The sequence below is a fragment of the Oreochromis niloticus genome, linkage group LG3 (genome assembly GCF_001858045.2).
Source record: "Oreochromis niloticus isolate F11D_XX linkage group LG3, O_niloticus_UMD_NMBU, whole genome shotgun sequence".
Taxonomy (NCBI): domain Eukaryota; kingdom Metazoa; phylum Chordata; class Actinopteri; order Cichliformes; family Cichlidae; genus Oreochromis; species Oreochromis niloticus.
In genome coordinates, this window is record NC_031967.2 from 70,814,810 (window position 1) to 70,823,209 (window position 8,400).

Here is an 8,400-nt window from a genome sequence, read left to right on the forward strand (position 1 = left end):
GTGAATATCCTGTAGAACTGTGCACTGTATTGTTATATACCTGGATCATCTCAGGCAGGTGATCTCGCCAGTTTCGCCTCTCTTCATCTCCTGATATAACTTTGGTGGAATTTGTCTATAGCACTCACGGACTGGTGCAGCATTGCCCGTAGGAATTGAATGCTGCATGGTGCTTGTCAATCCATAATCTTCCTCATGCACAGCGAACACTGCTTGGTGCTTATGCAATAAAGCCTGCAGTTTCTCCAATTCCTCTGTGGACAAATGAAGACCAGTTAAATCAGGGAACATGCATTTCTCCTTGGGCAGGGCTTGCGTTTGGTCCATACTCACTCTGTGTTTACACCAACACAAGTCATGTTCACACTATTCTCTTGTATGATATCTGCTGGATCAATAATAAAAGTCTTAGCCAACTTCTGATGTCTGTAAAGGTACATTGGTGAGTCATTAAGGTTTTGAACCCTAATCAAAAGCCTCCCATCATGGACTGTAGATAATGTTCTAGCAATTAAGACTTGACCCACCTCGACAGGTTCCACCAGGCATTGATAATCCCTGCCGTCCACTCCAGTCTTCGTACGACCCCAAACCAACATCTCACTCCGAGGAGGAATCTGTATAGGATGGCGATTTACGGTACATACATACCCAATGGACCCATCTGAAGCTGCAAACTGTGCCTGACTGGCACAAATCTGAAAAGCAGTAGTCCAAACTCTCTGTTCGGCCCCACTAGAGGAGAGGTGGGCTAATGGCTTCTCCTGATCCATTTTTTCGTAGCACTGTGAAATAACATTCATACCCAGGACGCCTTCACTGTCGGTTAAACATTGGTCCTTAATCACCAAAAAGCCACATTCAGGGAGTTCCACCTGTCCAACCTTCACATGTAGCAATACATAGCCCAGGTATGGAATATCTAGTCCATTAGCAGCCTTGAGCGCCAGCCAGCTGCTTGCATCCTTCAAGTTCATACCATTACTGCCAAAGTGTTTAGAGAAATAGCTGTTCTTTATCAGTTACACATTTGATCCAGTATCAAGAATACACTGTATTGGGACATCATCAAGACACAAGCTGACTTTAGGAACTTTTCCAATTAGTTTTTTCACATCAGTTTGAGGCCCATTGGCATCGACACAACCCACTGTCTGGGCCACCACAGTGGTGTCGTCTAGTTTAACGATCCAGATCTAGGCTTGCTTTTACAGAACCATGCTATGTGGCCCGGCTGGGAACAAGTGTTACAGATGGGGCTACCTTGTTCATCATACCTGTTTGAGTGGACTCTGGGTCTGCTCCCTCCTTTCTTTCTTGACCTGTACTGGTCAGTCTGTTTCCAGTCCACAGTCTTTTTTGTAGCCTGATGAAGTTCTGATCGGATTTCTTTGATCAAAGTCTGTGATAAATCATTGAATTGGGTGGTCATTTGCTTGTTCATGTCATCCCACAACTCTGACTTGATCTGTTCCATATCCTTAACATTACAGGTCTTGTATCTTTCCCCTTTGGCAGCAAAACAATGGACTGGCTCAACCATTTCACCATAAACATGTTCACTCAGGATTAGTTCTGCTTTAATTTCTGCAAATGTCAACTGATCATTCATTAGAATTTTTGTTCTGAATTCACCTCTAAGGGCAGTGTCTCTCAAGCCTTCAACCAGATGATCTCTGAGAAGAATATCTTCATCATTCATACCTCTAGGGTCCTTCCTCTTTAACCTGAGAAAATGTTCTTGTAATCTCAGTGCAAATGAACTGATGTCTTCATGTGTTTCTTGACGAGCATTGAAGAACTGAGAGCGCAGGACCGAAGCAGTTGTTTTATTCCCATACAACTTATCTAACTCATTAAAAATTAGCTCAGGTGAATTACGCTTCTCTGGTGGTAGAATTAAAATCTCTCTTTTAGCCTTGCCTTCTAAGCAACAGTGTTAATTCTGCTCTAAAATCTACAGGAACTCCTTGCAAAGCAAATGTTGTCTGCAAATTACTTTTCCATTCACCTAGACTAATATCTGAATCCTTCCCTCTAAATTTAGTTGTGACTAGTGATGGGTCCAGCAACACTGACGCACCGGCGCATGTATCAAGCTCACAGAGCGAAGCCTGTATCGGTGCGTGCATCGCTTTAAGAAAAAGTCACGTGATCGATACAGCTGCTGTATCGCTCATTGCCAACGCACCAAACTGTCTTTAAAAGGTACCGCGTCCGCATCTGCCAACGGAATGAGTCGCCACCAAAAAAACAAAACAAAAAAACCCACGAAATTACTCTCGCAAAGACAAAAAAACCCCACACATCTCTCCATAACAAAATGGAGCCCGAAAGAAAAAGATATGCTTCTGCTGTGTGGGATCATTTTGATCTTTTAACTGCAAATAAGGTAACTGTTTGTCTGTCTTTGTTTCAGTGTAATCTATCAGAATAGGAAAAACAGCAATGTGAGTTGAAGTGTAAATTATTTATTTCATTTAATGCAGGTTAAATGTCGCATCTGTTCTGCAGAGCTTTCTTACACAAACAAAAGCACCTCCTCAATGTTTAGGCATTACAGAGCCAAACATGAAAATGAGGAGACAAACACACCGAGAATGAACACAGGTCGGCCTATATTGACACTGAACAGCTTTATCATCATTTTTTTTTAATTAATTTTTGTTTTATTATTTTGAAATCAAGCATCTAGGAAGACTGTTCTGGACCAGGCAGTCCTGAATTTTATTATAAAGGACTGCCAACTAGAGCTGGGCGATATGACCCAAAATTCATATCTCGATATTTTTTAGCTGGATGGCGATATACGATATATATCTCGATATTTATTTTCTTTAAGCCATAAGGTAAGAACAAAAAGAGAGTTTAGTCAAAGCTGTGTCCTAGATGTCACACAGGCACTTTTATTAACATACAGCGTAGATGTACATGAAGAATTTACTCTAATAAATTATCAGCGTTTATTAAATAATAATGCTCCATAAATAAAAGAACACAATGTTGTTTTTGTGCATAACAAAAAGCTCACAATTGTGCAGTCAAAATGTAAACTAAAAGATGCTGAGCATAATAACAAAGAGATTTCACAGCTGCTCCCAAGTTCTACTGCATGACTGACAGCCTGCAATTTGAAATCCTCTTAACCGTGTCTCTGCACAGGTGCCATTTATGGTCCTTATACACACACAATACGGTAATATTACGTTGAAGCACAGTACGTATCACTCCGCGAGGCTCCACTACGGTAGCCGTAATGCTCCGACAATCTATCAAGCGGTGCAGCTCCGTAGCTCACCAAAGTCGTACTGAAACATTTTTTGACAGATTGCTGTGCGCCGTCTAGCACATGAAAAACTGTTCGCGGTCATCAAGCACAACCAGAATTCATACATAATGCGCGCGGTCAACTTTTGAGAGAATGAAAGGATTTCAGGCCGTGCATGGCATTAGCGTGGTTAGCTCGTTAGCGTGGTTAGCTCATTAGCGTGGTTAGCTCATTAGCGCGGTTAGCTCTCTAACACATTGACGCCGTCCAGCCCCAAGCATGGGGCAATCCACGGTAACACGGAGATTTGCCGTGTTCATCTTGTCGTTGTCTGCAGGTGAAGCTTTGGGGGAGGAGGGGGAGTTGTTCACTGAAGGAGAGACAAGGCCCAGTAACGCAGCGTAGAGACAAAAATGGACGGAAGAGAGGCAAACTTACGGCTCCACAAGTATAGTTATAACGTAACATAGACTATATCGATATAAACGATATTGTCACATCTTATATCTCGTATGAAAATATATCGATATTTTTAAAAAACTCGATATATCGCCCAGCACTACTGCCAACCCCTTAGTATTGTAGAGAGTGTCGGAGAGAAACATTCCAAGATCAGAGGATCCTTTAACGTACTGGGGGAAAGGAAGACATCTTATCAGAACCTTTTCCACCTGGCTTTACAGTTTGTGTGTACCCCAGCTTCATCAGTGCCTGTGAGTTTTCCAAAGCTGGGGAAATGGTGTCAAAAAAAACGTAACAGACTGAATGCAAAAACATTGGATAAACTTATTTTTCTGAATAGAAATTTATAATAAACTCTGAGTCAATTACATTTAAATGGGTAATAATACATTCACAATACTTTCATTTTAATTTTCACTTAATGTCATTCACAATGTATTTTAAAGATGTCTACAATATTTGCAATGTAAAAGATATAAAATGATTCCATGGAAAGTACAATACCTTAGTGTACAAGTATGACGAGGTCATTGAATCAGTGTCTGTTGTGAGTCTCAAGTAAGTTGCCTGCAATGATATTCAAGGTCCAGCAGGAGTCAGTATGGAGCAAAACAGCAACACTGTGTTGACACAGTATCGATACAGTTTGGGGAATGTGCTGAAACGCTTCACGAGGCCTCATCTACCCATCACTAGTTGTGACCATATTAAACATAGGGATCATACCAAAGGGCCTAAACCCTGCACTAGAAACTGGTGCTTCTCTATTTGGGCCAGACTGTGATTCACTCTGATCAGTCATCCTGCTTTTGCCCACTACAGATTATGGTGGCCAGACACTGTCGACAACGCCAGTTGTAACACACCCAAAGAAAGATTCTAGGTCTGACCAACCGTCTCAGCCGTGGGCAAAAAGATGAGAATCAATAAAATTCTAAAAGAATTTATTGACAAATAATCAAGAGATAAAATATAAAACAGTCCAGTGTCCCATTTATGAATCAAATAAAAACACACAGTCCCAAGGCCAGAGCCAGCTATGCCACACGACCAGTTGCACTCCACGTGTTGCCTTTAACAGGGTTAGAAGTTGTCGTCTGAGACCCACCACCCTGTAAGCATATAGCCAGTGGTCACTCCGGCCTCTGCAACTCTGCTGCCTTTAGGCTGTGGCATATAATAGGCCCTGGCCTGCACAGAGAGACAAAATGACACAGCAGTGTTTGTAGTGTGGGCTATAAGTAGACCAGTGTACACCTGCCTCTAATTAGTCCAACCCCATTCCAGCCATTGGCTCACCAAAAATGTGACACACACACACACACACACACACACTCCCAACCCAGTGCAACTTCACACAATAATATGGAGCTGAATCAACACAGGCACATTAGTCTACCATGTTACAGGCTGCACTCTGCTTCAGCTCCTGTGCAGAGTTGATTATATGTGTACATCTGTAAAGACAGTAACACCATTTTTTTTTTTAAAGAAAAAAAAGCTTGTACTTCAGTAACTCCTCATTAATCAGTAACTATGGATTAAAGTACTGTAGTGAACTGTAATACTGAAAAAAGTGTAAGAGAAGAACTTCAGATCCTGAGTGTGTGAGGACAGAAGGATCAGCTTTATTTCAATTTTGAGGGATAAAATTTATATTTGAGTTTGATGGTTCTGTTCTCTTTGTGATTACAGGAGCTGCCCTCAGATTCAGACCTCAGCACCACCCAGTGACAGCAGACAGATCATCCAACATGTTCACATGTTAACTGCAAAATGAACTGATGAAAACAGTGCAAAGGTTAAAGTACCATATATGCTGTCAGTGAAAGCTGCAGCTGTTTTATTGATAAAGTTAAAGACAAAAAAACAAAAGGATTAATCACCCCTGTAACTGTGTCACTATATATCAGCATTAACAGGACCTCAGTTTGGTGTTTCAGAGAGCTGCTGATCTCAGACCTGCACAGCTTTCGTTTTAAACACTTGATGTACTCAGCTGCATGAAGAGCATATGAGATTTTCTCTGGCACAATTAAATAAAACCTGATGAAGGTCAAAGGTCGTCACTTGTATGTTGAACTACAAACTTGTCATCTGGAATTCTTTCAGTTTTTTGCAGATAGTGTTATTTACCTTAAAGTAATTCAGAGTTATTCATACCAGAGTAACCAGAGAGGTTATTTTTAAATATAACTTTTTACAGGACTGAATATAATATCTTTATGTAAAAGTCCGGAGCCTCTGGGGAGTATCCGAGTATTTATAACATTACACAAACCAAAGGTCTCCATCACAGTGTTCATGAAATGCTGGGTTTATCCATTTCCTGGGGCGGGCCTACGGAGGAGTGCTGAAGATTTCTTTGTGAGTGACTGATGTAACTGAATTATTCAATTGGTAAATTTAAATCTTGATGCATAAACTGAGAAGCATTATTAATAATGAAAAAATATACTGTAATATATTTCCCTAATGCTTACTATTGTTCCAAATCATCTCATATCTTTAGGTAAAGCAGACCCTTGGTGGTGTCAAAGGTTTCTTCACCCTGACTGCTGATATCTGGACCAGTCGTGCAACAGAGGCCTCCCTTGGTGTGTATTGCCATTTCCTGAGTGAAGATTGGAAGATGAAGAGCTTCATCCTTGATACCATGCCTCTTGAGGAGAGGCATACTGGTGCCAATATAGTGACATGGATGGAAGAGGTGCTAACAAAGTTTGACATCTTGCCTGCCAAAATAAAAGCAGTAGTACATGACAGTGGTTCCAATATGGTGGCAGCAATGCGACTGCTTAAAGAAAAACATGGATGGGCCTCTATCCGCTGTGCTGGACACACACTCCAGCTCATAGTCAATACTGCTCTCAAAGAAACCACCATCAGCAGAGCACCAGGTGCTGCTAGGCAGCTAGTGGAGCACTTTAAGAGAAGCGAGCTGGCTAGTACAAGACTAAAAATGAAACAGGAGCAAATGAATGTGAAGAAAAATATACTGATCCAAGATGTCAGTACAAGATAGTACATTTCACATGATAGAGAGACTCCTCGAACAGCGCTGGCCTCTCACTGCCACTCTTTCAGATCCCGAGGTAACGCCAAGGGGGAAACACTACTTCGACTTGAAGCCAGAGCAGTGGGTGCTGCTTGAAGAACTGAAGCAAGGTTTGGCACCTTTTGAGACTGCTACTGTTTACCTTAGTGGACAGCAATACACAACTGTTTCAGGTCTTCCACAGGTGGTCAAAGGGCTGACACGGGCTGTACACCAAAGCCAACTGGAGACGAGCTCAGGAAAATCTTTCATTGCCAGTGCAGAAAAAGGCATAACACAGAGATGGGGGAGTGTATGCACTTCCTCAGCAGACAAAGAAAACCCTGTTATTCTCGCAGCTGCCTTGGACCCCAAATACAGAAAGTTGAAGTTTTTGGCTCCTGAAGATGTCATCAGAGTGCAGGGGACTGTTGAAGTGCTTGCTGTCAAAGAAGCAAATGCTGGGACACATGAGCATGCAAAAGTGCAGACGGCCAATGGTTCAGGTAGAATTGAAAAGACTGCTCTGGACAACCTCCTTGAGTCTGACACAGACAGTCAGGGTGACAATGAGGAAGCAGCATCTAAGGAGGACCAAGATGTCCAAGTTGTGAGAAGTGAAGTTCAGCTGTACTTTAAAGAAGCCACAGTTTCTAAAAAGGATGATCCTCTTAAATGGTGGAGCGAAAATGAGGGACGTTTCCCCACACTATCAAAGCTAGCTAAATCTTTTCTGTGCATTCCTGCAACCTCCACCCCATCGGAGTGGATCTTCTCCACAGCAGGGAACATCTGCTCTCAAAAGAGAGCAAGCCTTTCTGCAGAACATGTAGAAAAGCTAACTTTCCTGTCTATGAACAATAATCTCGTGTAGATTGCTATACTGACTATATAGTCCCAAAGTTCAATATAGTTGTGAGGACTGAGCACAAAATGCTATTTTGTTATATTTGTTTTCGGTTTGCTTCAAACTAGAATTTTCATTAAAAGTTTAATAAACTATCATCTTGTCTTTATTTTTAGTTTCACATACCCTAAACACTTAAAGCTGTAAGCTAATGATAGTTATATAAGAGCAGATACATGCTGGTGCAATAAGCTGTACGTTTTATGTTCAATGGATGCATGATCTGATTAGTCAACTAATCGCAAAAATAATCGGTGACTAGTCGACAATCAAAATAATCGTTTGTGGCAGCCGTAGTCCAAACTACTCTGGGTTTTATTAAGGCTGTGGTGTTTTTAACATGTTTTAATGTTTTGTATTTGTATTTTCTATTTAATCCAAACAAGCACCTACAAACAGTCAGTGATCACTGTCGGCCTCTCGGTTTTTATTACCACTGTTCATTTTAAAGCTCAGTTTTTAGACCCTTACGATTTAACTACAGCCCAGCCCATGCAGCAGTATATTAATGACTAACCTCATATTGTGGATGGATTAACACAGTTGATCTCCTGACTGAAGGTTGATCTGTTTACAGCATCCTGCCATGCGATTGCATTTGTCCCTAACCATCGAGAACCCTCACGCTAGCTTTTATCAAGTGGAAAAAACGCTAGCGTTCATCCTCCAGCTTCACTGTGTTTATATTATGCTAACCATAGCTGTTTAGCTAGCCACCACATACCA

The 8,400-nt window shown here is 41.4% G+C and overlaps 1 long non-coding RNA gene across 3 annotated transcripts in view; it reads right to left on the minus strand.

Annotated features, from left to right (window-relative positions):
• Positions 1-2,348, minus strand: part of LOC106096778 (uncharacterized) — a 47,876-nt gene extending 45,528 nt beyond the window's left edge. Inside the window, exons 1-3 of one of the 3 annotated variants that reach the window (XR_003217327.1) lie at positions 528-2,348; positions 334-385; positions 41-254 (exon numbers count right to left, since the gene is read on the minus strand). This is a non-coding gene — a long non-coding RNA (uncharacterized LOC106096778). Of the gene's footprint in view, positions 1-40 lie in introns of all 3 variants that reach the window. The other 2 variants (XR_003217332.1, XR_003217322.1) reach the window with 2 other exon arrangements.
• Between the last annotated feature and the right edge of the window lie 6,052 nt (positions 2,349-8,400).